The sequence below is a fragment of the Schistocerca serialis genome, chromosome 2, assembly GCF_023864345.2.
Source record: "Schistocerca serialis cubense isolate TAMUIC-IGC-003099 chromosome 2, iqSchSeri2.2, whole genome shotgun sequence".
Lineage (NCBI taxonomy): Eukaryota > Metazoa > Arthropoda > Insecta > Orthoptera > Acrididae > Schistocerca > Schistocerca serialis.
Genome location: NC_064639.1, coordinates 171,855,757 through 171,874,619, shown reverse-complemented (window position 1 = coordinate 171,874,619; position 18,863 = coordinate 171,855,757).

The following is an 18,863-nucleotide window of genomic DNA, read 5'->3' as shown; positions in this document are numbered from 1 at the left end:
ACTTCCCTTGGCCTATATAGCTCAAAAACATCTCCCGACGCCAATATCAACATACACAGCCACACATTGGGATCGAACATTTCCCTTGACCTGCGCACTGTTAATTTTATCCGTCATATCCATTCCTGAACAAAAACAACAACCGACTAATTTTACTAAAATTACCGCACGGTGTACAGCGAACAACACTAAATTAACCTTCACACAAAATCGTTAACTCACTCAAACGAATTCCATTACAAACAGAGCCGACACTCGAACAATTCTGGATAATGAGCAAAAGCAAACTGAGTCCATTACACCACACAAACGAAAACCCTGAACATACCACCAGAGAGCACAACAAACCAAAACACGACGACATCTACAAACGCGCCACCCTCAAAAACCAAACTCCGCGCCGTCATGACCCTTACCTCACGGGTCAAAGCCGACGCGTGGGACCGGACGCTTCTGTCGACCCTGGGATGCCATTTCTTTTCTTGGAGGACGCCTTTGGTTGTCATCCGCGGCACGCGTTCAGCACAGCGGTACGTCGACGATATTCTATGCCCCCTTTCGTTGCCCTTCATGACAGGGCATCCTAGATTTACAGCTGAGCAAGATGATGCCGCCGGCACACGGCGAGAGTTTCTACTGCTTATCTTTGTGCTTGCCAAAATCTCCCTTGGCCAGCAATGTCGCCCGATGTCTCCCCAGTTGGGAACGTTTGAAGCATTATGGCCGGGGCCCATAAAGTGGAGGAGGAGCTACAACCCCATGTCATTCCTTTCTCTACTGCCGACTATCTTTCATGTCAATAAATGTAACTCCATCTTCCGGCTGGAGTATGGGACTACGCTGGTCAACATCCAATACAACAATACCAATCACCGTTATGTACACTACTGGCCATTAAAATTGCTACATCACGAAGATGACGTGCTACAGACACGAAATTTAGCCGACAGGAAGAAGATGCTGTGATATGCAAATGATTAGCTTTTCAGAGCATTCACACAAGGTTGGCGCCGGTGGCGACACCTACAACGTACTGAAATGAGTAAAGTTTCCAACCGATTTCTCATACACAAACAGCAGTTGACCGGCGTTGCATGGTCAAATGTTGTTGTGACGCCTCGTGTAAGGAGGAGAAATGCTTACCATCATGTTTCTGACTTTGATCATGGTCGGATTGTAGCCTATCGCGATTGCGGTTTATCGTAACGCGACATTGCTGCTCGCGTTGGTCGAGATCCAATGACTGTTAGCAGAATATGGAATCGGTGGGTTCAGGAGGCCGTGCTGGATCCCAACGGCCTCGTATCACCAGCAGTCGAAATGACAGGCATCTTATCCGCATGGCTGTAACGGATCGTGCAGCCACGTCTCGATCCCCCCGAGTCAACAGAGGGGACGTTTGCAAGACAACAGCCATCTGCACGAACAGTTCGACGACGTTTGCATCAGCATGGACTATCAGCTCGGAGACCATAGCTGCGGTTACCCTTGACGCTGTATCACAGACAGGAGCGCTTGAGATGGTGTACTCAATGACTAACCTGGGTACACGAATGGCAAAACGTCATTTTTTTTCGGATGAATCCAGGTTCTGTTTACAGCATCATGATGGTTGCATTCGTGTTTGGCGACATCGCGGTGAACGCACATTGGAAGCGTGTATTCGTCATCGCCACACTGGCGTATCCCCCGGCGTGATGATATGGGGTGCCATTGGTTACACTTCTCGGTCACCTCTTGTTCGCATTGACGACACTTTGAACAGTGGACGTTACATTTCAGATGTGTTACGACTCGTGGCTCTACCCTTCATTCGATCCCTGCGAAACCCTACATTTCAGCTGGATAACGCACGACTGCATGTTGCAGGTCCTGTATGGGCCTTTCTGGGTCAGAAAATGTTCTACTGCTGCCCTGGCCAGCACATTCTCCAGATCTCTCACCAATTGAAAACGTCTGGTCAATGGTGGCCGAGCAACTGGGTCGTCACAATACACCAGTCAATACTCTTGATGAACTGTGGTATCGTGTTGAAGCTGCATGGGCAGTTGTACCTGCACACGCCATCCAAGCTCTGTTTGACTCAATGCCCAGGCGTATCGAGGCCGTTATTACGGCCAGAGGTGGTTGTACTGGGTACTGATTTCTCAGGATCTAGTCACCCAAATTGCGTGAAAATGTAATCAAATATCAGTTCTAGTATAATATAATTGTCCAATGAATACCCGTTTATCATCTGCATTTCTTCTTGGTGTAGCAATTTTAATGGCCAGTAGTGTAGATTTATTTTTAGGCTACTAGTTTCGACGATGCACTACGTCATTCTCAGGCCTGCTTCAATCGAGTAACCTTCGTGTTACAAAATACAGCAGCACTTTTAACTGGTCTTGTAACACTGTATTTTGTAACACGAAGGTTACTCGATTGAAGCAGGCCTGAAGATGACGTGGTGTATCGTTGAAACTGGTAGCCTAGAAATAAACCTAAATAACGGCGATTGGTATTGTTTTATTGGATCTATCATGTCTGTCGATTTTTAAATAAAATTAGGCGAATGAATCTTTTATTCACGGGAATGAATCAACACTCTGAAGATGACTAACATCCTAAATGAACATAAAACTTTTTTCCAGTTCATAACGGGGTTGGTACAGCAACCAGTGTGTATGTGAAGAGACAAGCAGTCTTGGTTGTAGTGTTAAAATTTTTATTATTTCTCAGTGACGTGTTTCACCTATTTAGGCATCTTTGGATTGGGTGATATTTGGTAGCGATGGGTACGTGGGATACCGCGGCATAAAAGATCCCAGTAGGTAATGGCCGCTTGTCAATGTTTTTGCAGCTTTGATAAGGGGCATTTACCTGCTGGGATATTTTAAGCGCGATATCGCAGATACCCATCGCTACCAAATATCAGCCAATCCGAAGATGCATAAATAAAGGTGAACTGCATTATTGGGAAACAATAAAAATTTTAACACTGCATCCAAGACTGCTTGTTTCTTAATAAATAAACATACGAGGGTTGCCCAGTAAATAATGCCCCATATTTTTTTCTCCGAAATAAAAAATATTAGAAATGTGACACTTTAGGTGCGAGTTATTTGAAGTTTCCCGCGTGTGTACGCAAAGTTTAAATTTCCTCCGACAGAGAGCGGTGGTGTAGGAATGTTCTAAAATGGCGTCTGCAAGTGACATCCGTCAGAAACAACGTGCAGTGATTGAATTTCTCGTAGCAGAGGAAGAAACCGTGGGCAATATTCATAAACGCTTGTGCAACGTCTACGGAACATCTGCAGTCGATAGGAGTACTGTTGGTCGCTGGGCACAGAGGGTGAAAGCATCAGAGGGCGGTGCTGCGGAGCTCCGAGATTTGCCGCGGTCGAGAAGGCCTCCCACGGCTGTCACGCCTGACATGTTGCAGCGGGCTGATGTTCTCATTCGACGGGATCGACGCATTACGACTCGACAATTGGCACTGGAGTTGTCAGTAAGCAAAGGAAGTGTGGATGTGATTATCAATCAGCTTGGATACTCAAAAGTGTGTGCAAGATGGGTTCCTCGGTGTCTTACTGTCGATCACAAATCCCAAAGAAAATACATTTCTTTCGATTTGTTGCGACGCTTTCACGTTGACGGGGAGGCCTTTTTGTCACGGATTGTGACAGGTGATGAAACTTGGGTGCATCATTTTGAGCCCGAAACGAAAAGACAATCGATGGAATGGCGTCATGCTTATTCTCCACAGAAGAAAAAATTCAAAACAGTTCCTTCAGCCGGAAAAGTCATTATGACTGTGTTTTGGGATTGCGAGGGCGTAATTCTCATTGATTTGATGCCAAAAGGCAGTACCTTTAATTCAGAGGCTTATGTCAAAACATTAGACAAACTTAAGCAGCGCTTCCGGCGCCTTGGGCGTCATGTTAACCCACAGGATGTTTTGATTCAGCATGATAACGCTCGTCCTCACACAAGTTTGAGGACTTGTGAACACATCGCGAACCTGGGTTGGATAGTGTTACCCCATCCACCCTACAGCCCCGATTTGGCTCCTTCAGACTTTCACTTGTTTGGGCCAATGAAGAATTTCATTCGTGGAAGACGTTTTGCCGATGACGAAGACGTGATTCACGAAGTGACAACCTGGCTCCGTAGGCAGAGTAAAGATTTTTACCGGCAGGGAATACACGCTCTTGTGTCTCGCTGGAAAAAGGCCGTCGAACTTGAAGGGGAAAAATAAAGCAAGTAGACAAAACATCAGTCTTTCACATATGTAAATTTGATTGTTGTGGAATAAATACTTCTGGAGAAAAAAAATATGGGGCATTATTTACTGGGCAACCCTCGTAATTTACTGATTATGATGGCCGGCCGTTGTGGCCGAGCGGTTCTAGGCGCTTCAGTCTGGAACCGAGCGACCGCTACGGTCGCAGGTTCGAATCCTGCTTCGGGCATGGATGTGTGTGATGTCCTTAGGTTAGTTAGGTTTAAGTAGTTCTAAGTTCTAGGGGACTGATGACCTCAGATGTTAAGTCCCATAGTGCTTAGAGTCATTTGAACTTATTATGATGATTAATCTGGAACTGGATCACGCTGGCTGAATCTGATAACGGTGTATAATTTTTTTCCACTCAGCGTCATATCATTTATTTAAGACATGATTACATTCTAGGGTCGTCCTCTCGTTATCAGATGTCGCAAAGATTAATTTCTGTAAAGCCACCAAGAAAGAACATAAAAGGTATTGCTGTTCAGTAACATCAAAATGTATTATGGTAGCTATCAATACGGAAGAACAGCCGCGTGATGTCAGTTTTCTTAGTCTGCAACACACGGCACGCACATGGATGGCTGAAACAGAACAGACCTGGTGTCGTCAGCACTTGAAGAACTTATTGAGAACGGCGTGACACTCGCAATGGTTGTGAATAATCTGTTGTCGTGCACGAAATCTGTACAAAGCTTGTTACGTCTCCTCTACACAAAAAGATACCCAAGGATGAAGTTTGCAGTGTGACTTTTTTTCCTGCAGCTGTTTTGCATAGGCTGTTATATCCGTACAGTTGTGCCGACATAAAAGGTGTCGTTTCGCACCATGTTTATTTTGAGCCCACAACAGCTGTCGAGTTTTGCCAGAGAGGCACGCAGTGGTTGCATGGAGTCTGTTACCGGTAAAACAGTGCGGCAGTCTGCATCAACAGTTGAGATCATTTTCCTGGTGCAGAGGTGAAATGCTAAGCATTCGGCTGGACAACGGTTCATATGTCCGTCCGGTCACGCTATCCTTTCAAAAATTGGCTCTGAGCACTATGGGACTTAACATCTGACGTCATCAGTCCCCTAGAACTTAAAACTACTTAAACCTAACCAACCTAAGGACATCACACACATCCGTGCCGGAAGCAGGATTCGAACCTGCGACCATAGCGGTCTCGCGGTTCCAGACTGAAGTGCCTAGAACCGATCAGCCACCGCGGCCAGCCGCTATCCTTTGTATTCTTGTATCGCTTAAGGCAAATGTTGGAGTGATTCCTTTGAAAACGACACTGACGTTTTCCTTTCTTATCCTTCCCCAAATCGAGTTAATCTTTCCTTGTTTTCCGAATTTATACAAAGGAAGCCGGCACGAATGGGCAGTGGACTAGCGGAAATGTTGAAAAATCTCCAAACTACGAAGTCTTGCTTTTAAAAATCAAGCGGTTGAGATGTGCGTCTGCCTGTCTACATAAGTCGAATTTCTACTCGTTCAAAAATATGGCTCTAAGCACTATAGGACTTAACATATAAGGTCATCAGTCCCCTAGAACTTAGAACTACTTAAACATCACACACACCCATGCCCGAGGCAGAATTCGAACCTGCGACCGTAGCAGTCGCTCAGATCCGGACAGAAGTGCCTAGAACCGCTCAGCCACCACGGCCGGCCGCTATCCTTTGTATTTTTGTATCGCTTAAGGTAAATGCTGGAGTGATTCCTTTGAAAACGACACTGACAGTTTCCTTTCTTATCCTTCTACATCTACATCTACATCTACATTGATACTCCGCAAGCCACCCAACGGTGTGTGGCGGAGGGCACTTTACGTGCCACTGTCATGACCTCCTTCCCCAAATCGAGTTAATCTTTCCTTCTTTTCCGAATTTATACAAAGGAAGCCGGCACGAATAAGCAGTGGACTAGCGGAAATGTTGAAAAATCTCCAATGGCAAACGGTTTATAAACTGCGAAATCTTGCTTTTAAAAATCAAGCGGTAGCTGTCAGTGCGGAACGCACACAGTGACAATTATTGAACTATATGAAATAAAATAGTCATAACTTCTGAACGGCTTGCGTTAGCACGTTGAAACTGCACGGTTTGGCGCAGGACATGATGGGAATTAATATGCGCATGCGTGGTTTGGCTTAGCGACGAAACCCACTTTCATTTGGCTGGGCTCGTCAATAAGCAAAATTGGTGCGTTAGGGGGACTGAGAATCGGCATTTCGTAATCGAGAAATCTGTTCACTGTCAACGGGTGCCTGTGCGGTGTGCAACGTCCACTTACGGAATACTCGGTGCGAATATTCCTTGATGGCATGGTGACTACCGAACTTTAAATGAGGGTTTTGGAAGATGATTTCATCCCCATTATCCAAAGTGATTCTGATTTCGACAAAATGTAGTTCTTGCAAGACGTAGCTCGTCTCCATAGAAGCAGGAGAGTATTTGATGTCCTGAAGGAGCACTTTGGGGACGCTTTCTGTCTCTGGGGTACCCAGAGGCCACTGGCATGGGCCTCGATTGGCCGCCATATTCTCCGGATATGAACACATGCGACTCTTTTTTGTGGGCTGTATTAAAGACTTGGTGTACAGCAAAAACCCCAAAACCATTGCTGAGCCGATAATAGCCATTCAGGTGGTCATCGACACCATCGATGTTCCGACACAGCAGCAGATCATGCAGAATTTCACTATTCGTCTGCGCCACATCATGGCCAATGATGGCATAACCTAATTCAGAATATTTGTTGTGACGTTTACACGTTGGATAAAATGCGTGCACGCCGTGGTTTGTAACTAATTTATGTTTCCTTCATAGAGACCAATAATTGTCACCCTGTATGAACAAGGTTCAAATGGTTCAAATGGCTCTGAGCACTATGGGACTTAACATCTATGGTCATCAGTCCCCTAGAACTTAGAACTACTTAAACCTAACTAACCTAAGGACAGCACACAACACCCAGTCATCACGAGGCAGAGGAAATCCCTGACCCCGCCGGGAATCGAACCCGGGAACCCGGGCGTAGGAAGCGAGAACGCTACCGCACGACCACGAGCTGCGGACTATGAACAAGGAACTCACTCTGCAACAAAGTATACGCTCCTTCCAAAGTTACTGACAAGGACACCGTAAGACTTCCCGTCACTGATTTGACAGATATTGACAAGGTGTTTAGGGAACGAGTAGAACTTCGACTTATGTAGACAGGAAGACACATCTCTCAACCGCTTTCGAGGAAATCGAGTTCGAAAATTGTAGTCGTGCTAATGTATTTTGCATGTTCTCCAGTGCACAAGCATTTTGCCGCTGGGCGAGAAAGCGGTCAGCTTAATAAGCGCGAGATCCTTGAATCGAATCTGACTACTGGTCCTTTTGTCCTCATTTTCATGTTATGCTGCCAACGTGCAGCATTAAAGTAATCCCTCTCAAATGTGCTTCCATGCTGCTGCCTTATTTTTACATGCAGGCGAAGAACCTTGTAAAACGACTACAAAATTGCGCATACATGATCGAGCGAAGTAGAGATGGTTCAAATGGCTCTGAGCACTATGGGACTCAACTGCTGAGGTCATTAGTCCCCTAGAACTTAGAACTAGTTAAACCTAACTAACCTAAGGACATCACAAACATCCATGCCCGAGGCAGGATTCGAACCTGCGACCGTAGCGGTCTTGCGGTTCCAAACTGCAGCGCCTTTAACAGCACGGCCACTTCGGCCGGCGCGAAGTAGAGAGATAGCTTCTAGAGGCGACTGCATAAAAATTTAATCAGTCTTATACCATCAGTCGTCTGTATTAATATCCGTCGACATACTTCGATATGTGCGGTACGCCGCTAAACTGCGTGATGAGCGAGAACTGTTTATGATGTAAACCAAATTTGTCTTGCAATGCAGAAATTCTGAGTTCACAACTTGTGCTATATGTCGCAATAATTATTGTTTTCCATGTTTCTGTTGCGTCGGCTATTGTGGGAGTCAGTGCCGACACAAACAAGGAAGGAGAGAAGTTGCAATGGCCGGTGGCAAGAATACAAAATTACCTGTACATAAAAGTTACAGATTAATACAACACTTTATTTATAGAAAAGGAAAGACACATAACTTCTCGTTATGAGGTGGCTTGATGTGCGTGCTGTGCCTCCTACATGCAATTACGTTTACACACTCTTACCACTCTCAGAACGCAGGCTAAGTATCGCCTTCCTATTACTCAGAACTGATGCTCTCGAAGTCTGCGACCGAACTCAATGACCAGGGAGTGCGGCTGGTTAAATCAGTGTTGACAGGGGGCGCTGAACTCTGTTTTGTTGGAGGTGTGCCGCTACCCTCTCTTTCGACTGGCGCGCGGGTCAGCGCCTTCTTGGTGCCATTTCGCGGCGCGGCGCTGGTCGGAGTGCAGTCAATTTCTTAGGGGTGCACAGTTTCTTCGATGAGTATCATCCCGATTCGTGCAGTACTTCACATGTTACAAATTAGACTTGTCACAAATGTAGATACAATGTGGAACGACTACACCGATATGATTGAAAGTTCTCGTGTCCCTTTTATTTCCAATCTCCTTACGAAAATCGTTTTGTCCCCTTTGTCATTGTAAATATTAAAATTTAAGTAATAAATTACTCATTAAATATTGATATTTTACATAGTCATAATAAATTTCTTGTTAAAATTAGGACTACGTCGAAATTTAAAAAAAAGTACCAGCAGCGAGATTCGATGCTGAGACCTTGCGCTTATGAGACTACGCGTTTTCTCGATCGGCTGCAGACTGCTTGAACATTTCCGACCACGCAAAGTATATAAGCAGGCCTGAAATTTCCAAACACGATATTTTTTCCTTCCTGTTTAATTAAGTCAGGCACTACACACATTTCAGACCGGAACCACGCTCCTGCTACGGTCACAGGTTCGAATCCTGCCTCGACCATGGATATGTGTGACACACAGTGGCTACGGTTACTACAAGCCAGACCACAAGTTGGGACACGGGGCCAAATTTCTAGTAGTTTACTGTCGAGTTTAGATTTTCACAAATGTTTTATTCGTATCTTACAGAAAAATGGTTCAGGTGGCTCTGAGCACTATGCGACTTAACTTCTGAGGTCATCAGTCGCCTAGAACTTAGAAATAATTAAACCTAACTAACCTAAGGACATCACACACATCCATGCCCGAGGCAGGATTCGAACCTGCGACCGGAGCGGTCGCTCGGCTCCAGACTGTAGCGGCTAGAACGGCACGGCCACTCCTGCCGGCTCTTACAAAAACTAGCAGTACGGCAATTAACAGCCTTTTAAACACGCCGCTAACGGCAATGAAGTAATTTATAGCAATACAACAATTTAAAAAAAATTAAAAAAACACAGAAGCTAGCAGTACGGCAATAAACAACCTTTTAAAACACGCTGCTAGCGGCAATCGAGTAATTCATAGCAATACAACAGTAAAAAAATTTTTTTTACAAACACAGAAGCTAGCAGTACGGCAGTAAACAGCCTTTTAAAACACGCCGCTAACGCCAATCAAAGTAATTTATAGCAATACAACAATTTTAAAAAATTTAAAGAACATTAGTAAACAGGCTACTAAAGTAAGTACAGAACTATGTTAATAAAGTACGGTGAGGTAGTGAAGCTACCAACACTGCCATTAAAAAAAATTAATCAGTTCTCAGCAAAGACACAATTAATGGCAATAAGAGGAATTTACAAACTTGGAGGAATTTAAATAAAAATTAAACAAAAGTGTCCTGGAATATCATTAGAACATAACAGATATGACGGACCCGTGTAAGGCGGCCACAAATCACCCACTCAGGGATGCTCAGGCTAGACAGAATACTGACCAATTTAAATACGCCTGTAAACACAATTGCCACTCTCAGGCTGGTCACCGCACAGACTTTTAGCCAGCAAAAACTTGTTATAAGATGGCTGACAGAATTAGAGCTAACCTCCTGCAAGGTAACATTACACCACACAGTCATGAATGAGCGACCACATGATCAACCAATAAGAAGCATGAATTTGCTCATAACCCACGACAGAATAGCGAAACAATTAAACTGCCAAAACTACTACTCCCATCGGACAGTAACGAGAGGAGGAGGAAAGATCACTGTCTTCAATTACACCGGTGCCAGGGACAGGAAACCCGGTCGTCGGAGGCCACAAGGCAGAAGAGGCGCTGGTTACACAAAATTATTACTTAATGATTAAACCTTCCACGAACTTAACTTGCAGTTATGCTCGAACAGGCAATACACGACCTCCGATGGCAAGGATCCACACATCCGACCGCGCACGCGTCGCCAGCGTACCCAACACGCCACAGTCACGCGACAACACGCTCTGTCACCGGAGTTCACGTCTTCTCTGCAACGTTGACAGGTTTTGACCGCTCCTTCATGGTAGGTGTCTCCTTTTAGACTCCAGTGTTGAAACGGAGGATTTAAAGAAGCTTGTTAACGTCCCACCAAGGCGAAATGAACAGCAGCTACTCGTGGGGCGATTCTGTATACAACCAACACGCGGGGAACTCTTCCGTCAACTTGACCCGCTCGTTACACACAACCGACATACATCACGTGGCGACTCGGTACAACCGACCACGCCTGCTTCGTGCTGCAGAGCCACACTGCCCTCGCGTGTCCACCACACTCTCTCGCGCCACGCCCCTACTTCCTCGCCACCACACGAGGTTACAACCGGTCAACTTCCTCCATAGCAGTTTCCCAGAAGCAAACACGCAGATATCGATAGCAGAGGGAAAAGACAACCAAGCAGCCACTTAATGACAGGCAACGTATCAAACAAATATGTCAGGGGAAGAAAAGGAAAACCAATGGAATCTAAACACAAGGTGTAGCACGAGTCGATACACGGCTCAGTGTGTAATGTCCTTTTTGTTAGTTAGATTTACGTAGTTATAAGTCTAGGGGACTGATGACCTCATATGTTAACTCCCATAGTGCTTAAAACCATTTGAACCATTTTTGAACCACGGAATAAGCTGCCAAATTCCCGTTACAAACTGTATGCTACAGTTATAAGTAAGAGACTAATACCAGTAACGGAAGCACATAATTATGTTACAGCTACAACAAGGTTTTAGAAAAGGTAGGTCGTGTTCTGATTGTATTTCCAATTTGGCACAAATAATTGAGAGAAGAAGGAAATTCAGTTTACCGACTTCGTATATTTTTTGGATCACGAAAATGCGTTTGTCAAATTGAAACGTAAATTTTTTACAAATCACTAAAGACAACGGGAGTTGCTGCAGATCTGATTACGGCAGTTCAGTCTTATAGAAAAAATAGTAGAATAAGAATCAATACTGTGAGAAATGGGAGAGAATATGCGAGTATTAATCAGGGAGTTAGACATTGTTACCCACTGTCCCCCACATTTTTCACTGTTTATATTGACGATATCATCCATAAATGGTTGATCTGTTAAATGGCACGTTAAAGAGTGATAATTTTAATTGCATCACGCTGCTATTTGCCGATGATCAGTTTACAATAGGAAAATATTAAAAAAGGTTCAAATTTCAGTAACTTACACCAGTAGAGTAAAATTGGCGTTAAATACGGAACGAGACAGATAAAACAAAAGAGACAGCATTTCAAAGACTAAAAAACCATAGGAGCCAAAATGATTAAACGTGGGCAAATAACCGAACAAGTAAGAATCTTCAAATATTTAGTGTACGATTTTAACAAATGTGATGTAGAACTAAAAGTGGCCAGATTTAGACGTATTTGTTGAACATAGAACATATACTGAAACGAAAAAGTATACGGAAAGAAAAATTAATTAAGCTTTATAGAGTAATAGGCTTGCCTTTCTGCTGTATGATTGCATATGTTGGACGGTAACATATCAGTTTCAATAAACCGAATCATCATAGAGCAAATTTCCGCACTTTGTAGCGGCATATTCAGTACTGGACCACAAAGAAAGACAAACATTATACAAGGAATAAATTTAGGATTCATTACAACTGTGATTGAAACATTACAGACTGTACTTGTCACTTCTTCTTCCGTGTGTTTTTGCTTTTAGCAAGCTTTAATTGTCGAGTGCTAGTAATAGTGTTCCATAGATTCCGTGTTTGTTTTGAATACAGAGAGAGTCCCTTTAGGCAGCCATAGTGCCAGTCGTGTCAGTGTCGTCGTTACTGCCGTCTGTGTCACGCCTGCTGTGCAGCGACCTACGTTAATTTAAGTATTAACTGTATTTTTCTTACTTGTCACTTCTTCTTCCGTGTGTTTTTGCTTTTAGGAAGCTTTAATTGGCGAGTGCTAGTAATAATGTTCCATAGATTTCGTGTTTGTTTTGAATACATTCAGAGAGAGTCCCTTTAGTCAGCCACAGTGCCATTAGTGCTAGTGTTTGTTTTGAATACAGTCCAGAGACAGGTAGTGCTATTTTCATTGTTTTCTACAAGAAGTGTCTGGTAACCACAGTTTAGTCAACTATCAGTCGCCTTTAGTGAATTAGCAGTCTAGTTAAAAGTTGGTTAACTCTCTACAATAAATTGATTTCTTAGGATGGATAGGATGTGTGACTGCTGTGTACGGACGCAGGAGGAGCTGGCCACTGTTCGCGAACAGCTGAACGTGTTGATGGCCGCGGTCAGCCGTCTTCAGCCTGCTGCCTCGGAGTGTAGCGGCAGTGGAGAGTCTGGTGCGTCGCATGGTACACCCCAGCTGTTACATGCTTCACCCACTGTCCCTGCAGTCGAGACATCTTCGCGGGTACCGGGCGCGGTTGGGCTACCCTCTCCCCAAGGGGAGTGGCGGGTTCAGCGGCGTTCGCGGCGCACGAGGCGGAGGGTCAATGTGGAAGCTGGCCGTGTTGCATCACCCGCTCTGTTTGTGAGTGGACATGTGGTTGCTCCTTCAGCAAGATCCGAGGAGGCACACGGGGGGGAGGGGTTTATTAGTTACTGGGAGCTCCAACGTTAGGCGGGTGATGGAGCCCCGCCCGCATCTCGTGGTCGTGCGGTAGCGTTCTCGCTTCCCACGCCCGGGTTCTCGGGTTCGATTCCCGGCGGGGTCAGGGATTTTCTCTGCCTCGTGATGGCTGGGTGTTGTGTGATGTCCTTAGGTTAGTTAGGTTTAAGTAGTTCTAAGTTCTAGGGGACTGATGACCATAGATGTTAAGTCCCATAGTGCTCAGAGCCATTTGAACCATTTGATGGAGCCCCTTATGGAAATAGCAGAAAGGTCGGAGAAGAAGGCCAGTGTTCACTCTGTCTGCTTGCCCTGCCGGCGGCGATAGAGAGCAATGGGTGCACCTGTCTGCAAATTGTTGCTCATGTCGGCACCAATGACTCCTGGCGTTTGGCTTCAGAGGTCATCCTCAGTTCGTACAGGCGGTTGGCGGAATTGGTGAAGGCGGAAAGCCTCGCTCGCGGGGTGGAATCAGAGAACTATTTGTAATATCGTTCCCAGAACCGATCGCGGTCCTCTGGTTTGGAGCAAAGTGGAAGGCTTAAACCAGAGGCTCAGACGATTCTGCGGAGATTTGGGGTGCAAATTTCTCGACCTCCGATATCGGGTGGAGAAATGTAGGGTCCCCCTGAATAGGTCAGGCGTGCACTACACGCAGGAAGCGGCTGCAAGGGTAGCGGAGTACGTGTGGAGTGCTCATGTGGGTTTTTTAGGTTAGAGAATTCCCTCCCTAGGCCCGACAAGACGCCTCCTGAGACGCGGCAAGGTAGGAGTAGGGAAAATGCAACAGGGAATAACAATGTTAATCTGCTAATAGAAAACTGCAGGAGCGTCCATATAGAAAGGTCCCAGAACTGCTCTCATTAATAAACGGTCACAATGCCCACATAGTACCCAGGGACAGAAAGTTGGCTGAAACCAGATGTAAACAGTAATGAAATTCTAAACTCAGATTGGAATGTATACCGCAGAGACAGGGTGGACAGTGAAGGGGGAGGCGTGTTCATAGCGATAAGAAGTGCAATGGTATCGAAGGAAATTGACGGAGATCCGAAATGTGACATAATTTGGGTGAAGGTCACGTTTAAAGCAGGCTCAGACATGGTGATTGGATGTCTCTATAGGCCATCTGGCTCAGCAGCTGTTGTGGCTGAGCACCTGAAGTATAATTTGGAAAATATTTCGAGTAGATTTCCCCACTATGTTATAGTTCTGGGTGGAGATTTTAATTTGGCGGATATAGACTGGGAGACTCAAACGTTCATAACGGGTCGCAGGGACAAAAAATCCAGTGACATTATTTAAGTGCTTTAACTTAAAACTACCTTGAGCAGTTAAACAGAGAACCGACTCGTGGCGATAACATATTAGACCTTCTGGTCACAAACAGACCCGAACTATTTGAAAAAGTTAACGCAGAACAGGGAATCAGTGATCATAAAGCGGCTACTGCATCGATGATTTCAGCCGTCAATAGAAATATTAAAAAAAGTAGAAAGATTTTTCTGTTTAGCAAAAGTGACAAAAAGCAGATTTCAGACTACCTGATGGCTCAACACAAAAGTTTTGTCTCAAGTACAGATAGTGTTGAGGATCAGTGGACAAAGTTCAAAACCATCGTACAATATGTGTTAGATGAGTATGTGCCAAGCAAGATCGTAAGAGATGGAAAAGAGCCACCGTGGTACATCAACCGAGTTAGAACACTGCTGCGGAAGCAAAGGGAACTTCACAGCAAACATAAACATAGCCAAAGCCTTGCAGACAAACAAAAATTACGCGAAGAGAAATGTAGTGTGAGGAGGGCTATGCGAGAGGCGTTCAATGAATTCGAAAGTAAAGTTCTATGTACTGACTTGGCAGAAAATCTTAAGAAATTTTGGTCTTATGTCAAAGCGGTAGGTGGTCCAAAACAAAATGTCCAGACACTCTGTGACCAAAATGGAACTGCAACAGAGGATGACAGACTAAAGGCCGAAATACTAAATGTCTTTTTCCAAAGCTGTTTCACAGAGGAAGACTGCACTGTAGTTCCTTCTCTAGATTGTCACACAGATCACAAAATGGTAGATATCGAAATAGACGATAGAGGAATAGAGAAACAATTAAAATCGCTCAAAAGAGGAAAGGCCGCTGGACCTGATGGGATACCAGTTCGATTTTACACAGTGTACGCGAAGAAACTTGTCCCCCTTCTTGCAGCGGTGTACCGTAGGTCTCTAGAAGAGCGTAGCGTTCCAAAGGATTAGAAAAGCGCGCAGGTCATCCCCGTTTTCAAGAAGGGACATCGAACAGATGTGCAGAACTATAACCTATATCTCTAACGTCGATCAGTTGTAGAATTTTGGAACACGTATTATGTTCGTGTATAATGACTTTTCTGGAGACTAGAAATCTACTCTGTAGGAATCAGCATGGGTTTCGAAAAAGAAGGTCGTGTGAAACCCAGCTCTCGCTATTTGTCCACGAGACTCAGAGGGCCATAGACACGGGTTCACAGGTAGATGCCGTGTTTCTTGACTTCCGCAAGACGTTCATTACAGTTCCCCGCAGTCAAATGTTCAAATGTGTGTGACATCTTACGGGATTTAACTGCTAAGGTCATCAGTCCCTACGCTTACACACTACTTAACCTAAATTATCCTAAGGACAAACACACACACCCATGCCCGAGGGAGGACTCGAACCTCCGCCGGTACCAGCCGCTCCCCGCAGTCGTTTAATGAACAAAGTAAGAGCATATGGACTATAAGACCAATTGTGTGATTGGATTGAAGAGTTCCTAGATAACAGAACGCAGCATGTCATTCTCAATGGAGAGAAGTCTTCCGAAGTAGGAGTGATTTCAGGTGTACCGCAGGGGAGTGTCGTAGGACCGTTGCTATTCACGATATACATAAATGACCTTGTGGATGACATCGGAAGTTCACTGAGGCTTTCTGCGGATGATGCTGTGGTATATCGAGAGGTTGTAAGAATGGAAAATTGTACTGAAATGCAGGAGGATCTGCAGCGAATTGACGCATGGTGCAGGGAATGGCAATTGAATCTCAATGTAGACAAGTGTAATGTGCTGCGAATACATAGAAAGAAAGATCCCTTATCATTTAGCTACAATATAGCAGGTCAACAACTGGAAGTAGTTAATTCCATAAATTATCTGGGAGTACGCATTAGGAGTGATTTAAAATGGAATGATCATATAAATTTGATCGTCGGTAAAGCAGATGCCAGACTGAGATTCATTGGAAGAATCCTAAGGAAATGCAATACGAATACAAAGGAAGTAGGTTACAGTACGCTTGTTCGCCCACTGCGTGAATACTGCTCAGCAGTGTGGGATCCGTACCAGATAGCGTTTATAGAAGAGATAGAGAAGATCCAACGGAGAGCAGCGCGCTTCGTTACAGGATCATTTAGTAATCGCGAAAGTGTTACGGAGATAGATAAACTCCAGTCGAAGACTCTGCAAAATAGACGCTCAGTAGCTCGGTAGGGGTTTTGTTGAAGTTTCAAGAACATACCTTCATCGAGGAGTCAAGCAGTATATTGCTCCCTCCTACGTATACTCGCGAAGAGACCATGAGGATAAAATCAGAGAGATTAGAGCCCACACAGAGGCATACCGACAATCCTTCTTTCCACGAACAATACGAGACTGGAATAGAAGGGAGAACCGATAGAGGTACTCAAGGTACCCTCCGCCACACACCGTCAGGTGGCTTGCGGATTATGGATGTAGATGTAGATGAACTGGAAAGACCATATTCAGAGTATGTTTAACAGTACAACAATTAAAGCTGCAGTATTATATAACCCGTTTCGGTTGGATTACGCTACCAGTGAAAACAACCTCACAATACGTAGACGTAACGTTCCAGAGCGACATAAAGAAGAATGACGATGTACCACAAATTGTAGGGAAAGCACATCATGATTGACAGTCACTGGAACAATCGTAAGGATATGTAATTCAGTCACGAAAGAAGTGGCGTACAAGACATTGGTTCGACCGATTCTTCAGTAGTGTTTATCAGTCTTGGACCCTTACCAAACAGGATTAACAGAAGAGTCAGATAAGATTGTGCGAAGAGCGGCCCGTTCCATCAAGGGATCGTTTGGTCAGCTCGAGAGCAACACGGAGAAGTACAACAATGTACAGGGGCAGTCGCTGTGTATCAAGGAGAAGATCACTGTTGAAGTTCCTAGAGCATAGCTTCCGAGAAGCCTCGACTACATATTACTTCCTTCCACATTGTTGTTGTTGTGATCTTCAGTCCTGAGACTGGTTTGATGTAGCTCTCCATGCCACTCTATCCTGTACAAGCTTCTTCATCTCCCAGTACCTACTGCAACCTACATCCTTCTGAATCTGCTTAGTGTATTCATCTCTTGGTCTCCCTCTACGATTTTTACCTCCACGCTGCCCTCCAGTACTAAATTGGTGATCCCTTGATACCTCAGAACATGTCCTACCAACCGATCCCTTCTTCTAGTCAAGTTGTGCCACAAACTCCTCTTCTCCCCGATTCTATTCAATACCGCCTCATTAGTTATGTGATCTACCCATCTAATCTTCAGCATTCTTCTGTAGTACCACATTTCGAAAGGTTCTCTTCTTGTACAAACTATTTATCGTCCATGTTTCACTTCCATACGTGGCTACACTCCATACGAATACTTTCAGTAACGACTTCCTGACAAATCTATACCCGATGTTAACAAATTTCTCTTCTTCAGAAACGTTTTCCTTGCCATTGCCCGTCTACATTTTATCTCCTCTCTACTTCGACCATCATCAGTAATTTTGTCATCCAAATAGCAAAACTCCTTTACTACTTTAAGTGTCTCATTTCCTAATCTAATTCCCTCAGCATCACCCGACTTAATTCGACTACATTCCATTATCCTCGTGTTACTTTTGTTGATGTTCATCTTATATCCTCCTTTCAAGACACTGTCCATTCCGTTCAACTGCTCTTCCAACTCCTTTGCTGTCCCTGACAGAATTACAATGTCATCGGCGAATCTCAATGTTTTTATTTCTTCTCCATGGATTTTAATATCCACTCCGAATTTTTCTTTTCTTTCCTTTACTGCTTGATCAATATGCAGATTGAATAACAGCGGGGAGAGGCTACAACCCTGTCTCACTCCCTTCCCAACCACTGCTTCCCTTTCATGTCCCTCGACTCTTATAACTGCCATCTGCTTTCTGTTCAAATTGTAAATAGCCTTTCGCTCCCTTTATTTTACCCCTGCCACCTTCAGGATTTGAAAGAGAGTATCCCAGTCAACATTGTCAAAAGCTTTCTCTAAGTCTACAAATGCTAGAAACGTAGGTTTGCCTTTCCTTAATCTTTCTTCTAAGATATGTCGTAAGGTCAGCACTGCCTCACGTGTGTCCGCAGCTCGTGGTCAGTTCCGTTTCAGCCGCGCTCGCGAGTGGCCGCTGTTCACTGTTGCGCTGCACTTCAGTGTTTACATCGCTGTACTTGTGTTTCGCCAATTGCTGTCCGTCCGTTAATCTCCGTGTTCGTTCCTGTTCCTTGTGATCTGATCGCTCTTTCTCGTCTTGCTGCTGCTACTTGGAATTTCGGTTGTTTAACCGAAATTGCTTCGCTGGATTAACCA